Source organism: Falco naumanni, chromosome 6 (assembly GCF_017639655.2).
Source record: "Falco naumanni isolate bFalNau1 chromosome 6, bFalNau1.pat, whole genome shotgun sequence".
Taxonomy (NCBI): domain Eukaryota; kingdom Metazoa; phylum Chordata; class Aves; order Falconiformes; family Falconidae; genus Falco; species Falco naumanni.
This window is the reverse complement of record NC_054059.1, coordinates 42564830-42582609: the sequence shown is the minus strand read 5'-3', so window position 1 is coordinate 42582609 and position 17780 is coordinate 42564830. Positions and strand designations below refer to the sequence as shown.

At 45.8% G+C, this 17780-nt stretch overlaps 1 long non-coding RNA gene and 1 other non-coding gene across 9 annotated transcripts; both read right to left on the bottom strand.

The window, feature by feature from the left end:
* Positions 1-1435: 1435 nt before the first annotated feature.
* LOC121090188 lies at positions 1436-16246 on the bottom strand. 8 transcript variants are annotated; one of them, XR_005828481.1, is made up of 5 exons: positions 15814-16246; positions 14917-14988; positions 9889-10256; positions 8979-9130; positions 1436-8567 (listed from the first exon to the last, which is right to left on the bottom strand). It is a non-coding gene; the product is annotated as an uncharacterized LOC121090188 (long non-coding RNA). The 8 variants fall into 8 exon arrangements; XR_005828485.1 differs by lacking the exon at positions 9889-10256 and having other exon boundaries at positions 15814-16245; XR_005828483.1 differs by lacking the exon at positions 14917-14988 and having other exon boundaries at positions 15814-16245.
* On the bottom strand, positions 15811-15893 carry TRNAL-UAA. Its single transcript has one exon. It is a non-coding gene; the product is annotated as a tRNA-Leu (tRNA).
* Positions 16247-17780: the final 1534 nt, after the last annotated feature.

Sequence of the window (17780 nt, the reverse complement as noted above, 5' to 3'; positions counted from 1 at the left end):
CAGGGAAAGCAGCGAGTAGCCCCGATTCACCACCCTGCAGCCTGACAGCAGCAGAAGCATCTCTGCATCCCTCACAGACAACAGGCACAGTGGAATGGCCCCAGCCCATGCCCTGGCCTCGCTTGGTTTGGCCCCAGCCCATCACTAAAGTCTTTACCAAAGCCTCTACTTTTTCTTCCTTAACAGGAATTTTCCATCAACTGTTTCAGCTGGAAACCATCAAACTTCCTGCCCCAGGAGAGGCAGAAAGCGGCTAGGGAGAGCAAGCCCCAAACACTACGTAAGGCTTTCCATCTGCCAGATGCCCCAGTAACTCGCAGTCTGCCTCAGCTGCAGGGTATGGGGTCACAGAGCCAGCCCCTGTCCTCCCGTCAGAGCGCCAAGCCCGCTGGAGGAGTTGTTGCTGCATCCATAGTTCTGCTGCCTAAGACGTTTCCAGCCCTCGCAGACTGGCACAAAGAGGCTTTTCACAGAGGTCCAGATTGCCTCCAGAGTCTGTCCCTTCTTTATTTACAGGAAGGCTCTTAAGGTTTAGTCTGAGGAGGTCTGTAGATTGCCAGGGGGCTCTAGGGGATGGGTTTTGTCAAAGGGCGTATGTTGCAATGCATCCTCAGAAGGGTCTGCTTTCTGTTTAATTTAATCTTTTCTGGAAATTAACTTCACAGCCCCAGCTCCTTTGTGCACCATTTATCTTCAGATGGTATGTGCCTTTCACAGCCTTTATAATCCACTTTGTGCCTGAACAGCTCGATCACTTTGGATTTGTAGAGTTAAAGACAAGACAACTTGGAGGGCCAAGTGTGTACCTAAGCAGGCAGCTCTGTGACAGGGGGAGGCAGAAGGTGGCTGGCTGCCAGCTGCACACACACTGCCCTTGCTCACTCCAGCGTTCCTGCTGCGCCCCTTTCACTAGCACCGCCGTTCAGCTGACTCCGAAGCAGACTGCTTCAGCACTAAGGGGAGCAGTGGGAGAGCGATGCCAAGGGCAAAGAAAGTAAAAGCATTGTCCCTTTTGGCTACCAGTATATCTACTCAAGCGTCAAACTGCACCACAGAAGAAGCATGACGAGAACAAGATCCCAAAGCAGACGGCTGAATGGATCCGGGCAACAAAACTAGCGGTGGTGACCTCAAAATTTTCTTGTCTTTGCATATTGTTTTCAGACATAGGGAAAGGATTTAGTAACGTATATATTGGTATCCAGTCCTACGTAGCCACCCAAGAATAGGTGACATATGGAGCTGCTGAGACACCTTTAGGCACCCGAGGCATCTCAGATGGCACGACAGGGCTACATTTAGGCAGCAGAATCCCACCCAAAGCTTCAGATACCAACCTAGAGCTGTCAAACACCTGGATTGCCCAGGACAGAGCCAAGGTCCCTTGCAAACAGGGGAATGGCCACTGCCTCCACCCATCTGGGTACTGCTGCATGTGAGGGGAGAGAGACAGCAATTATTACCAGCTGGTAACAAGCTCATATTTTTCTTACCTATCACACACTGGTTTCTCTCTAATTCTACAGAGAAGACAGATATCTTTTGGTTTTTTGAACTAGAACAGGTCTCTCTCTCTCTCTGCTTATGTATGTGTAGGCACTGGGGCCAGCTACCCACAGCAGTACCATCTGACCCTGTTTCTACAGATTTTCCATAGGAATACAGATGCAGTCAGACTCCCCATAAGGTAGAATATCAAATGAATAAGATAGCACTGAATCCGTGTCACACACCTCCATTAACCACACCTGGCACACATAAGGGCAGCACCATATTCAAGCAAAACCATTAATGGAGTATTTGGGCCATGGAGCCTATAAATGTATTTGTAATAGTAATGTTGGTGGGATGGCTTAATGATAGAAAAGGAGAAAGATGTGAAGAAACGTGAATATATTTTATTGGACCAGCTGATACAAAGGTAGGCAAAAAAAAATCAGGACGTAATTGCTTTCATGACAAAATGGCATCTGGTACAAAATGCTAGCAGCAGCAGTGTGGAAATGGAGGAGAAAGCATCATGGAAGAAATTATCCAAAGATTCTCATAAAATAAACAAATCCTGCATTATCATGATGGGATAACTTGTGATGCTTCTGGAATTTTGTGATCCATGCACGTGTGTGATGAAATTGATACTTTTTAAAACCAATCCTGCTATCATGCTAGGATGAAATTACTAGTATGGTTTCTAGTTTAAAATTACCATGCAGATGGAAAGAACTGCAGCACTAAGAAGATTTCATTTTAGTGAAATTGCCATTAATGTTTTACCTAATGTAAGCCAATTTTCTCCTTCACTTAGGAAAATGTATCCTTTCACACTCTATTTTATTTGATTGCACTAACAGAATTCTATACCACCCGTTCAGAGGAAATCAGCAATGTGTTTCTTTCGTACAACAACAGACTGAACACCTGTCTTTTTTATAATTATATGATTGTATTTTTGTTAAAAGTAAAATAAAGAAAGGTAAATACTAACCTAGTTGGAAGAAATACCTTTAAATCCGAGGGTCAGTAACATACAGTTCCATTGCTTATCTTGTTCACAGATTAGAAGTCACTCTCATTCTGAGGTTAGTTTGGGTGGGACAGCATTACAAGTGTTTGAGCCATGAGAACAGCATTCCTCATATAGCTGTTTGTAGCTAACACAGTGGGTGGGATTCCCAGAGGAAACTATCAAGTAGCGTTACCGTATGTTAAAATAACTTCATTTTAAAGCCCCAAAAGCTATAGTCATTGATAGGACTCTGCCTGAAAAACTGAAGTGCTCAGGAAGCAATTGTTTTCAACAACAAAATCTTCACAGCAGCAGGCATCTAATGTTCACATAACCCACACCAAAAAAAAAAGTGCAAAAGGTGTTACAACAAGTAGAAAACAAAAATAAAGGTATGTTGAGGAATGCAAACAACTACGACGCAAGGTAATTATACAAATTACATTCCGGCTATCCTTTCCACAGAGATACCAGGGTTTTACTGTATTCCTCCCTACTTATCTTTAGAGTTTGGACATGCATGGAATGCAAAATGTTTTTATCTAGAAGTGCTAAATCCCTTAAAATACCAGACCTTTGATCTCTCTGGCCTGAAGTGACAATAACAGAAATGAAGAGACAACAGCTAAATTGGCAATTAGTCATTAGCCGTGGCACACTTGCAGTAACAAGCGTTTAAATGTGCTGCAGTTCTGAATGATTCAAAAAGTCATGCAAGTGTGAGGCTTGGTTTGAGAGAGGAATCATACAGAATCAAGTATTTTCAAAGAGGGCAAATTAAATTCCTATTTTAAAAAACCACGCAAGAAAGTTGTGTTTTATAGTACCTATATCAGCTACTAATTCTGAAAATAAAGCGCTGCGCATCTGTATTTAAAATGTCACTTGGGGATATTATTTAGCCTAATCCTTTAGATTTTCTTGAGAAAATTCCCCTGCAAGGACAGTATTTGGGTACGTTGGAGAGTATATGCAAAACCAGCACTGGATCTTGACAGCTCTGGCACATGCGCTGAGGCACTGTCTGTGACAATGAGGCACATGAGAGCTGGAGACACGTAGGGGTCAGGGGTCGCACGCTGCAGCACCACCCGTTCTGCAGGCGCTTGCTTCTGTGACTCCCAATACCACCTGCCTCGGACTGCAAGGGAGGCAAACCTCCTCCATTGCTCTCTATTTGGCAAGATGTTCAGGATCATGGCAAGGGCTGCCACGAAGAAGCTGGAGGCACGGGGCATCAGAAAGGGTACGATCAAACGAACCACAACACCCTCGGCAGACAGAGGAAGGGGCTGGTGGTCGGCAATTTTTAAGCTACTGGTCATCTATCAGAAGCTCCCAACGCTGAGTGAGTGAGATGATTTTCGGTACGATAAAAGAGAAAGAGGGCTACATGCCAGGAACAGACACTCCTCTGGGAAAACAGCAGATTTGAAAACCTGGGAAAGCTATATTTAAGTGCAAACTGATAGGACTCAGAGCCTGGCTGAACAAGAGACAACATCCACGAGTCACAAGAGAAAATAGACAACCTCCCATAAATAGTTCCACTTTTAGTTGAGTCTGACTGGTTTGTTACAGCCCTCGGGCTGCTCTCTGGCTCTGCATAAGGCGGGACATGCCTGAAGCTCTGCACGATTCCCAGACTTTGTGCCAATAGTCTTCATAAGAGGCAGCCTTCAGACCCCCCGACGTGTGGCCATGCAACCCTGAATCCTAGGCGATGTTGCCAGTATCACCTTCCCACACTCTGCTCCTTTCTGCCAGGAAGTAACTAAAGGAAATAAACTGTTCATAGTAAGGATGGAGGCTTGACAGCGCTTTCTGCTCATGATTAGACCCTGCTTCCCCCCGCCAGCTTTCTGGGGCCATCCAGACTGACCATGAAACTGCCGGACTGCCAGAAACCTCCTTTAAAGTTCCATGCCGTCTGCTTCCCGCACCCAAGGACATCCACCAGCTGGCAGCCGGGTGGTCTCCAGGCACAAAAGAAAGGGCAGATCAATATGACAAAAATGAATGCAAGCCATGCCAATGAAAGCACCGTTTAAATGGGCAAATCTTCCCACTGACTTTGGTGAGAACAGGACCATACAAAAAATGAGGAACTGACATAGAGCACACTGGGGTTTTACCTGTACCTCTCCCACCAGCCTGCCTGAAAGCTCTCCCCAGACATGGTAGCTAAACTCTGGCATTTGTTTCCTGATGCAAATTCAGACAGAAATACACTTCTGCCACCTAACAGAGAAACAGGGCCGTGAATCGGTGATCACACCAGAGGTGTAACTCCTAAAGCATGCAGTCACATCACGGAGCCTGCCCCCCCTGCTCAGCTCCGCAACTTGCTCTGCTCTGTCCCCCTCCTTATGTAGGAATTGATGTACCTGCGGAGAAGGTAGCATTGCTGACTGTAAGCCGCTCCATTCCTTTCAAAAGTTGTCTCCACACCCGTAGACTAAACCTGGGGTTTAGTACAAGGTATCAGAAAGGACACATCAGTCCTTTGAAAGCCAAATAAAGCAATGGGGGAAAGGCTCCCCTGCTCAGAAGCAGGACATGGACTCGTTTGCTCATTGAGCCTGACCTTTCCCACCCTTTGCCAGCCCACACCCATCTCCATTTACCCCTGGGAGGACAGTGGTGGACTCTGCCCTTGCCAGGGCCTGAGCATCACTTGCCCACCCACCTGCTGCTTCCCCAGCAGGCTGGGCTCCACTGCAGCAGGAGACTTCCATTAGGCTTTCAAAGGGCTGTTGGTATTTTGGGGCTCCCACCTTCTGTGTAGCAGGACACCACCTTGTCACAGCCAGCCCATTTTCCCCCAGCCACTGTGTTTTTTTCTTTTTTTCCCCTTACTGTGCCCAAGGAACTAAATTCCCTGCTGCAATTCCGAGGTGTGCACAGCGGGATACAAGAAGAGGAGGTGTGAAGCGCTGCAGTTCCTCTTTGAAGGACCCAGTCCAGGATCAGTGGCTTGCACAGGTCTCCCCCATCCCCTGTAGTCTGGTGGGGCCACCACAGGCCCTACAGCCTCGGGAAGGGGTCCCGGCTGATGTGCACCAGGCTCTGGCAGCAGTGCTGTTTCACTGCCCCTGCAAGGCCATCACCCAAAATAACCCTTCCCCCACAGCCAGGCAGTGCTGTCACAGCCAGCCCTGGCCAGGAGGCTGGGTACACACCAGTCCCTTTTCCAGGCTCATTTCGATTTGCAGTAGCCACGTATAAAATGGATGCTGCCACTTCATAAAACACATAAGAAGGAACGAACATGCAATACTGTTTCGCTCCTAAAGGAGTTTATCATAAATAAAAAAAAGTCATCAAATTAAATCTATAGTCCATCTGATTAACTGACAAATAAAAAGTTTCTGTTATGACTAGATTTAAGGTCAGTCATCCCACCAAATACCATCTGTTTAGGCAGTATGATTATGCTTGATGTAAAGCACTCCTTTCAGAAAGTTTTGCTGTTACTGGTAAAAATCATCTTTGGATAGTTCTCTTTCAAATCTATTTAATAATATTTTTCCCTGGAAATAAACAAAGTATTTCCCAAATATTTATACTAGGATTTTTTATCCCTGAATCATTTTTCAAATAAAGGCTCAAATATAGTATGCAGCAGTCACCTGAAAGACTACGCGTTTGCAAAACATAAAAAAAAAGGATCCAAGTGTTTTTCCAAAAGAAATCATCCAGTTCAACTTTGTAAATGCAAACTGGGCCTTTATTTTCCAGTCAAGAGTTAACAGTTGCATTCAATTTATCCCATACATAAAGTTATGACCAGGCTAGTTTTTGCAGCTCTAATATTCCCAAAGAATACTCCGTGATTTAAATTATGTGGTGGCATGGGAGAAGGGCTTTCCAAAGAGCCCGCAACCTACATCTCTTCTTCTGCAGAGGCTAACTGCTTATGCATAACTTAATTTTATCCATATAAATCTCTGTCCCTTCCCATCACATAATATTAAGATGCCTCTTACAACATTCCTGTGAGACAGAAAAAATATCGTAGACCAGTCCTTGCCCTAGAAACCCCAAAGTCTCCTGTATTCTTTATGGGCCTTAATGGAATTTTTTCCTGATCTGCTAGTATTTTCAATTTGATTTTGTGCTGGTTTGAAGATCAATAGAAGGAGGTGACACTGAGGCACAGTAATTTTGGGTGTGCAGATGCTACAACTTTAATTATACAAGCCTGTCCAAAACTTCAGTGGTAAACAATCTGCTTACACAGGGACAGCAACAGGATCAGGAGCCATGAATGCATGTCCACGAACACCAGCTGCAGCAGCAGAGCTAATTGGGTATATCCTCAGAAGTGCATCCCCTATGGATACCTTGTTAAGGGAAGTCAGCTACCTTGTTCAGAATAAACTGAGTTATATTGTTTTACATGGATTTTCACATAGATGAAACCTAAGTCTTCAAATTGCTTTCTCTGATGCTTTTTTTCCAGCCAAACATATATAATGAGATAAAAAAATACGATAAAAAATACAGTAATTTTTTTATAACTCAGTTTTTACTATTGCCACAGTAATGAGCCACAGACCAGAGCAGGTCACTGTAAATGTTAATAGAGAGGTGGTCAGGGATGGCAAGTCAGAAAGATGGTACCTGACATGCTCATTAACAGATAAATAGCACTTGGCAACTTCTCAGTCAGTTCCAAAGTCTCCCTTGAGAGATACCATCTCTGAGGTTTGCCTGTGAAGGAAGTGGAACTGCTTTGATTATGCCAGAATATATTTACTACCTGGGAAGCAGTCATGCCAAGACTGTTAATGACAAAGAGTACATAAAAGGAAACAATGTACAATGCAAAGTATATACATCCCAGTTTGACAGTTAAGATTACCTCTGTATAGTAATTTTTGTTAAAAAAAATAAGACAACATTCCAAGGTAGTTAACATTACAATCTAGGCCCACTCCTGGCTATGGAGACAAGTCTGTTAAGGACTTCCAGATGAATATGAGGCATTGCCTCTAACTCTGGTTCTGAAGGACACATAGAGGCTCCTTTTGGGGGCTGTGGGTACCATCATGCACCTTCAGATCTCCTGAAAAATTCTCTGCAGAGCCCAACATAAAACAGAAGCAGTCTCTTTGGGACAACTTACCAACAAAAGCAACAGAAACAGGCATAGGAAAAGAATCTCTAACCACAACTTCCGTTTTTAGAGCATTGTAATCATGGTTCTGAGATGCCAAATCCCACCCATTCTTACCTCATATTTTGTAACATTCTCAAGTTTGTTCACACTTCAGTTGGATACAGTCACCCAGCCTTCTTTGTCACACACGTCCTTATTCTTGGGCTGATGGCTGAGCTCTCTGCCTAACCATTTCATACAGAGCAGAAACCTTATTTAATCCACGATGCCTCTCTGTACTGCTTTCTCCTCTTAAAAGAAATTTGACTCATGCGTTCATGCCATACAATTCTTATCCTACCTGGCAGGGTTTTTTTGCAGAAAAATATTTTGTTCACAGAGGGGCTGGGCAGGCAGAGCCATCATAAAAACTGGATCCAGTTGCTTTCAGTGCTTCTTTACTGATGTGTCAAATAACTTCTGGGGCAGGTCACTCAAATGAATGCAGTACAACAGGTTGGGCATGTCTCAGTCTGTTCTCAAGTCACAAAACACTATAGGATTTGTTAACTGGCATAGATAAAACCTGCACTGTCATAGTGCTATCAAAATACAGATTGTGGAAGCCACGGCTATTAAGCTAGCTACGTAAAAAATAATAGTACATTTAGCCAAGAAATCAGCTATTATCACAGCAAAGCAAAGCATCCTGCAAAACAATTAAAAAAAATCCAAAATTTTATTACAAAACACAGAAGTCATAGTAATTAAATAAAGCATTTTTGTTCCGAATATGGTAACAAAAGGACTTGGAAAGCATTACATTAATGGAATTTCTAAACTATGTTGACTCTTACCAATTACTCATTCGGAGGCAGCCTCTGGATCTAGGATGAGGAATAATTACCCACAGCCAGTACGCAAAGATTGTTCAGGAAGGAGACTACTAACACCCACCTGTGTAACCACAAGAATAAGAATTTTTACCTGTAGAATTATTGGGCTGCCAGACAATAGCACTGGATGAAAGTGAGCACCATCAGTTGCATTACTTTACCTCAACTCAATAGACAGACGTAATTTGTTAACACTATAGCTCTTAGATCATTTTAAAGGAAAACTCAAATCAAATTACAGTATTCTAGCCTGCAGATCATAAACTGTAAAACAGAAGAATGATCTTCCAACGAGTAATGCTCTAACAGGACTCTGGCTTTCAATAAGCTAAGGCCTGATACAGGTGCTCATTTCTAACAGGAAACTAACTGTACATATTTATAAACAAAATATTGCACTCCCTTGGTCTTTATTTGGAAAAAAAAAAAACCCACGTTTGAGGAACCACTGTCAGTATCTAAAATGAAGCACCTGCTTAGATATTTCCAGGGTTTTTTTTCTTTCAGTAGAGCTCTTGGTAAAATGCACATGACAGCAAACCCATGCATCCAGTGGGTGTCCTCGTCTACGTTGTGGCATTTGTAGTTCCGTCACTTCACCTTGGGATGTTTAGGAACAAAAATCTAAGCACAAAGAAAACATACACACAGTTAAGATTTACAGGCAGACAGACCTGTACATTTGAGATAACCCTAAACATAAGAAAATGCCTTAAATGCAAGAAAACACTTATTTTTAAGACATTAGAAAAAACCTTTTTTGCTGTGAGGGTAACCAAACACTGGTGTGGGTTGTTCAGAGAGGTGTGGAGTCTTCATCCCTGGAGATACTCAAAACCCAACTGCTCAAGCTAACCCTCCTCTGAGCTGGAAGGTGGACTAGATGATCTCCAGAAGGGCATTCCAGCCTCTGCCCTTCTGTGATGAATAAAAACACTTAGTGGATCTGTATTGTCAATGTCAGGGAGCCCAAAACACATAAGCAGTTGTCTCCAACACCTCATTTCCTCACAGAAAAATTCTCATAATGAGATAATCTCAGAGATTCACTTTAGATCCAAGTAACATGTATTTAATTGGTTCATTTGTTTGTTACATATTACTTGACAATCAAAGACTGAGGGACACAAGAGGGAAGCGGTAGGAACGTGCACTACAGCCAGGGCAGGGGAGAGACAGTGCTTCTGCCTCTTTCAGCGGCAGCTAATTGCTAGACCAGCTGGATCTATTTCTTAGTATGTACATAGAAAGCAAAAGGTGGGAGTTTGACAGAAAATAGTAACAGAGATACAAGACAGGACAAGTGAAACTAAAATACGTATGCACATCAATCACTGAACATGGATTAGCTGCAAAACAGAAGTCATTAATGCAGGCCATACCTCCCACCAGCGATTCCACTCTCATATGAAAAAGTCTGCAACACATGATGAAATAGCAAGAGACAGATGTCACAATTCCACCAAGTCACATGGTCTGGGAGTGATCTCTTGCCAAGAATTGCATGAACTGCTTTAGCAAACACTTAAAAATGAGGCAGATGAAACCTTAAGGAAAGGTCCCATCACACTTCCAAGCCAGAAAGAAGGTCACAGTTGGGCAGATGAAGGAGAAGCAGCAGTCAAGGAAAACGAAGGAATCTGCAAAGTGCATTCCTCTACTAAAAATCATTAGGGAAAGGCAGGCATTTTTGTAATTGCACACTTAAGACTGTGCACATTTTCTGTGGTCTTCAGACAAAAGCTTCTCCCTGGCAGGAAGAAAGAACCAATGCATTCAGATAAACTTAATGAACTGAAAAAAACCCAGAAAAATGCACATTAGTGTTCTTTAAGCCCACGCCCTAAGATCCCAGAGATCTTAGCTGCAATGTTCTGCATTACACTGCCTTCATTTCAGGGCATTCAGAGCCTCTCATTTAGGAGATTCTCTGGTGAGCCTTACTGCTGTAGTGTAAATTATGAATTGCCTGCTCCATCCTTCTTCCAGAGGCTACTGCCACCATAGCAAAGCCAGCACAAGGAAAAATGTTCCCAAACTGGAGATGATCTAATGCACAGACCAGCCTTTTAACACTTTCAGAAATACCCAGTGGTAATAATGCTGTGCTGATGTAAAGTGTTACCACCTGCATATATTCCTCCTGACAAGAACTGCCAAAAGGGAAGCCGTGCCCATAGCCCTTTACTCCAGTGCAAAGCTACTGCCCTTTGCCAGTGAGGGTGTCTTTGAGCTGACAGGCCAGACACTAACTGGAGCAGCTGAAGGGTGGGCACCTAGTCTCTTCTGATGGCTATGTTAGGCCACCCTAAAAGAGCAACACTCAGGGTAACGTGAGGGGTGATGATGCTTTAAGTGACCATGGCAAGACTTTCGGAGCTCACCTTTCAGTCATAAGAGTAAACCTACCTCCATTTCATTGGCACTTTAAGTAAATCTCAGGGCTTTGCACTGCAATGATATGCAGACCCTTGTTCCATTCTATCAACACTGCAGTCCGGGCAGCTGAGCTCTTTGTACTACTGCAGTGTGATTCCCCAGGCCTTCTCGCTTTGGATTGAACCAACCTAGCAGAAAATCTTTTCTTTTTCCTCATCAAAACCAAGAAATAGTTAAGCAATAAAATGTTGCACATCTTATTTATTTATTTAATGTTGCACACTGTTTGGGAGTGTGTGTTGTAATGCGCTGGAGGAGGAGGAGGCAGAATTAGTTAACGTTGCTAATGACACTTGGTTGTTGTGGCTATCGAGTCCAACAGAAATGATTGCAAGAAGCTACAGGTAAGATCAAATGCAGTCAGCAGATGAACAGCTCAGCAGCTGTTGAAAATGAACCTGTATAGACATACATGCATCCACCTTGGTACAAGTCTATATTATATAGTGGTAATCTTTGAATGTCAGGAATCCAGAAAATACAGTCTGCCCCTCTTTTTCTATGACACAGGCCCCAAGATGAGAACAATTCAAGAAATATCAAGTATTTTACATGCAGCTACTCCCGCTAACACAAGAGACTGATCTTACTTTACAGACTTCAAATTAGTCTGCAGTAACAATCAGATGGATTATTGTCCACCCTACATACAGCATTATACAACAGACCAAGAACTTCACAGTCCTTTTACACCTCCTTCCTCAACACAACATACTCGTCACTGGGAATGATGGGAAAAATGGTTTAACTTAAGTAACAAATTATATGCTTCCATCACACACTAAAATGTAACTGAGAAAAAGAGAGTTTTTAAGAGATTATACTATACTGAAATATCACCTAAATAATATTCCACTAATAGGATGCCTCCTTATTGATTTGACCCCCTTCTGTTTATAAAGTCAGACACAATTTTGAGTTAAACTATGGCTTGCTGTATTCCTGTAAGACTTCCACTCTGTTCAGCACACATCATGCAGTGCTTCCTGGCTAACCAGTTGTTCAGCGCTTTGCAAGGTCTTCACAGATCAAAGTGTGGCTCTGTACCTTATTTATTTCATATTATTTTCTGAATTCGTTGATATTCTGCTCATGGGCTTGCCTAACATGACCAGGTCTATCTGGATTCTTCACAAACAAGAATGAATTTGCTTCATAGCAGCCCATTTTGCAGATGGTGTATTTCTATTACCTCTATTTTAAACAATGGAAAACTGAGGTATGGAAGGATTAATGTCAAATATCTCCAATAACTTTGACTGCTCACAGACATATAAGACTGTACTGGTTTTGGCTAGGGTAGAGTTAATTTTCTCCATAGTAGCTAGTATAGGGCTATGTTTTAGATTTGTGTTGGGAACTGTGTTGATAATGCAGAGATGTCTTCCTTACTGCTGAGCAGGGCTCACACAGCGCCAAGGCCTTTTCTGCTTCTCATCTGCCCCACCAGCCAGTAGGCTGAGAGTGCCCAAGAAGCTGGGAGGGGGGACAGCCAGGACAGCTGACCCCAACTGGCCAAAGGGATATTCCATACCATATGAAATCACACTCAGCCTATAAAGCTGGGGGAAGAAGAAGGAGGGGGAGGGATGTTTGGAGTGATGGTGTTTGTCTTCCCAAGTAACGGTTACGGGTGATGGAGCCCGGCTTTCCTGGGGATGGCTGAACCCCTGCCTGCCCATGGGAAGTGGCGAATGAATTCCTGTTTTGCTTTGCTTGCGCATGCAGCTTTTTCTTTACCTATTAAACTGTCTTTCTCTCAACCCACAAGTTTTCTTTTACCCTTCCAAATCTCTCCCCCATCCCACTGGAGGGAGTGAGCAAGCAGCTGTGTGGTACTTAGCTGGGGATAAACCACAACAAATACAATTTTTTTCAGAGACTGCTTAAAATACAGATGATACATTGATTTTACCTGTGTTTGTGAAAGCTCTACATTTCTGCAAATCAGGCTCAGGTTCTCAATATTGATACCACAAAATAAGGAACATGAAAATGAGCGATTGTTTATGGAAAATCTATTTTAACTGACTGGCTCCTCACCAGACAGGAAATATGCAGTAGCAAAAGAAACATCCCCAGTTCATCGGAGTAGCATTCAACCGTCAGCATACGAAGCTGGTTTTTTTATTCCAGCTCACAGCATTAGTCACTACACTTTTTCCAATTTCTTCAACAAATGAAGTAAGGGTCCTACATATTATGACCTTTTTCAGAGAAACATCTCATCCACAGAATGGAGTCCAATGGAAAGCAATACTGTCTGAACTAAAGGCCAGAGTACAACAAGTGCATGTAAGAATGTCAAATTGCAAAGGCAACCTTCTTAATAAAACAAAAATCTTAAATCAAAATAATGGTCAGCCTCAGAGCTGAAACACATTACAGCACCCTGCCACTTCACCTAAAATAGAAAACAATAACCCCAGCAGATTATCCTTTTCTTTGTAGAGAAGTGTAGGAAGGGGTTGGGACATACTTGTTGCCAGTATATTTTATGGATATTTCTTGTAAGCAGGAAAGCGTCAGAAGCCTTCTGGTCTGTTCCAGCTCTGCATGTGCTCTAACATACCATAATAGAAAGGAACACAGTTTCACCAAAGGACTGATGGAAGTTCTCTGCAAAACAAGTATCTTAAGGCACGAGCTGTGCCTCTAACAGAAACATTTCTAACCAAGAAATTAAGTTTTCTATATTGCTTTATCATAAAAACTTTTTTTTGTTTCTGACACATTTTTGTCAGTGATTACTGTTCTTATAAAAACTTACTATTTTTATTTTTTACTTTTCTTTTTTCTTTCTGACAATGCTGAATAGCTGCCACTAATTCATCCTGTAACTGACGTAGCTGGGACCAAATTTTCATCAAGATCAGCACTGCATCCACAAAATCTACATGAGCATTTACTGTATGTACAAACATGCTTGTAAATAAGCACATAAGCAGAATTACACAATTTATATGCAAATATGTGGGTTTGCAAGGGCAGCATTTTTCCATTACAACTTTACAGGTAAAATGTACCTTCAACCATGCACCAATTTTTGCTAATTTGTACCTTAATGAAGAATAGGAATGAACGTTTACTAAATAAAACATCTGAACCTGGCAGTACTGCTTTTAATGAACAGTTCTAAAAAGTGCAGTATGTTTTGCATTTACAATTTAACTGTGGGAACAGTCAGAAGAGACAATATACATACTTCCATTTCCTAGAAACTCACCACCAGACCACACGTCTCTCCATAATTCCCTCTTGACTATCATATTGCTGTGTTTATACCATGTCCACATTTGTGATGCCAGATGATCTTGTGCAGCATGTAATAAAAATATCCTGTCTGAAATATTTCACCTATTTCATATTGCGCTGAAGGCCCATAAGTTGTTATCTCTCTCTTGAGAGTTAATCCTTTATTTAGCCTGTATCATCACACGATATATTTGGACTGAATGTTTAGAATCATTTTTCAGCTCAAATTATCAGGAACAGGGTGGTTAAGAACAGCGATATTTACCTGTATTAGAATTCCACTAGTATGCTCTGGCAAACACCAACATTTTAAAATGTGTCAGTCTGCACTTGATTTGTACTTCCCGCACGTTCAACATACCAGAACACAGTGATACTACTACCCTGTCAAAAAAACCCAAATCCAAAACCCAGACAACAAAACCATGCTATAGCAAACTAAACATTGCAACATGTACAACTGCTACATCTATCCCGCTAAAGAAAACAAAAGCAGGGAGGTTAGTCTGAACTGCTTACTCTGCTTAACTTTTAGCGGAACGCCTGGCACACTGGAGGGTAGAGCGGGCACCAGGCGCAGGGCGGGCACCAGGAACAACCCCCCAGGAGCAGGGCTTGTGTCCCTGCACCCACCGGGGTCGGCCAAGGGCACCTGGGCAGCCCCACACCTGCTGACACCCCTGACACCCTCACCCCCCCGGGCAGGCAGTACTCACCCTCACTTTTGGCATTGTAAAAGGCAGTGACAGGTTGTCATACAGCCTTCACAGTATTCAAAGCGCCTGGAACTGGGGGATAGAAAATATACACGCAACAAATACCTCAATTGCACTACTCTGAGCATCAAAGCCACCCGCCGGGGCTGGGGGAGCTGGAGGGCTGAGCTGGGCCCAGGCTGCCTCAGCCCCAGTGCGACCCTCCCGCCACACGGGCGGCTGCGCCCTCAGAGGGCTGTTCGCGGGGTGCCGTTTAGGTGTCACTAGGCCAGGCGCGGGCCCCTCGTCAGGCACTTCTGTGGAGAACAGCGGGAACTACAGGCACGACAAGCGACGGGCGACGTCCGGTGCCGCTGAGGGGAGCCGCGACACCCAGCGCCGCCGGGCCCAGCCGCCTCCCTCCGGCTCCTCCGGAGGCCGCCGCAGCGCAGCGGGGCCCGCCTAGGCCCGGGGGCGCCGCTCACCCCTCAGCCCCGCCACCACGCCGGTGACAACACGCGCGGCCGCCGCTGCCACACCCGCGGTGGCCACCGAGGCCCAGGCCCGAGCGGCCTTCGACAGACACGTAAAAATAAAGTAAAAAAATCTCTTCGGAATTCAGTTGCGCAACCAACTTTAGGCTCAAGTTGGAAGTTCCGGCGTTCCGCGCAGGGCCCATGGGCCCGGCAGAGCCGGTCCGGCGGGGCGTACGGGCCCGCGTCTGCTTGAGCCGGCTCCGGCCGGCCGCCGGCAGCGCCGCTGCCCTGCTGGCGGGGTGCCGGCCGCCGCCCGCTCCAGCGCCGCTCCCCGCCTCCCGCCGCGGCCCGGCGGCTCCCGGCTCCCTGCGGTCGCACCTCTGCCTGGGCAGCGGCCCTCCCCGCGAATGTCGTGGGGCCCCGGAAAAAAAACTACACTTACCAGGAGTGGGGTTCGAACCCACGCGGACATTCATCCATTGGATCTTAAGTCCAACGCCTTAACCACTCGGCCATCCTGGTGCAGGTACCCAAACTCCTCCCAGCCGCTCCTACATCCATGGCCGCGCTCCTGGCCGCGACCCTCGGGCCGGCGTGGGGCTCCCCCCCCCCCCCCCCCCCCCGCCGCGCCCGCCCTCCCGCCTTTATTTCCAGCGCGGGAGGGCGCAGAGTGCACGGGGTGGCTTCTCTCGGCGGCAGCGGGAGGCGGCCAGGCCGGCTGGCCCCGGCGCGGAGCCCTCGTGTCTTGTCCTCCCCGGGCCGGGACGCGGCCGCCCCCGCCGCCCAGCCTGTGGCGGGCGCTGGGGCCGGAGCGGAAGGCGCGGGCGGGGGCGGTGCGCAGAAGTCACCCCGGCCCGGCCGTGAGGGGAGAGCGGGCCGGGGGCGGTGGGCCCGGGGGCGCGCAGGTGCGGGGCCCTAGGGCTGCCGCCCCGCGCTGCAGCCGGGGGCGGTGCTGGGGGGGGGCGGGGGGGGCCCACGGTGCCGGTGTGGTTCATCGGGGCAGTGGGAGAGCTGGGGAGAGGCAGCCCCGGTGGGGCTCAGGGCACCGAAGAGCGACACCGCGCCGCTCCCCCCCGGCGCCGCCCCCGGTGCCGCCTGGGGAAGTTCAAGTGCCAAGTGCCCTTCCTTGGGAAAAGCGCCCTTACATCCTGACTCGTTACTTATTCCTGTCCAAGTGCTTCCTGGAGTGGATCTTTCCTTGCGCCTAGGTGGAATGCAAAGCAAAGTCCAAAGCTATCGATTATGCTTGTTTAGGAGAAAAACACTGCAGAGGAGAGATTTCTTGCCGTTCACCACGGCGTGCCAGGCCTAGGGAAGCACCTGTTGCAATACCCCGGTCACTGCCTGCACTGGGGCCTTCTCCTTCCCACGTCAAGGGGGGAATGGGGACAGGCCCCCACACCAGCTCCCACTCTCACGCCTTTGCTGACCATTTTCCAGAGGCGGAAATGGACATCCTGCATCCCAACGAACTGTGTTGCCTTTGAGCCCTCCCCCAACAGATGAGAAGGGAATGTTTGGCAGGGTGCGGGCTGGGGACACTGGGCTGTGACAGCCCCAGCAAGCTGGGGGAGGCACGCAGAGGCCACCTGCTCCCCCGTGAGCAGAACGGGGAGCGCCCGCCCTGCCTGGCTGTTTGGCACCCGGGGTGTGGGTGGCCCTCTGTGAGGGGTCTGGGCCCCAGCCTTGCAGGGGGTGCCAAACCCCTTCAGCTGCCAGTGCTGGGAGACCCCCAGTATGCCGAGTATGCTTGTGAAGGAAAATAATTCTCACGTGTAACAAAAGTGAATTGTTAACATTTTGCACGCATGAAGAACAGATGTGACACTCACGCCGCCTTTTTCCTTGATTTTACTCACACGCTAGAGTCCATGAATGAAAGAACAGCTCTTTGACTGGAACTTACCGCGCTGTATGATTTGCTTGAAAAGGGCATCATACTGTAGCTAGCATTGCTCCCTGTTCAGTAGGGTTGTGCTTTTCAGCAAAGTATTGGGTGGAGAAATGTTATGTTAGATTATCTCATTCTTCATTCACGTCTAACATTATTTCTGAGAAATAGTAAAATGTTACTTTTTCCTGTTAAGACTTTGTGCCCTAACAATGTACGTACTGTAAGGTAAGGTGTGATGGCAGAGCTGCCTTCCACTGGTTGTTACAGGCTTTGGCTGAACTATTACAAAGATGCTATGTAATATGCTAGAAACATGGAAGGAGATAGAACTGCTCTTGCCTTCTTACGTAATAGAGAAACAAATACCATGGCTACATGTGAAAATGACATTGTGTCAGAAACATTAACTGTAATCACCACATACATTAAATGATGTTTCCTGCCTTCATCATATCTGTGATAATTTCCTAGAGATAAACACATGCACACATAACTCCTTTTTTTCAAAACAATTC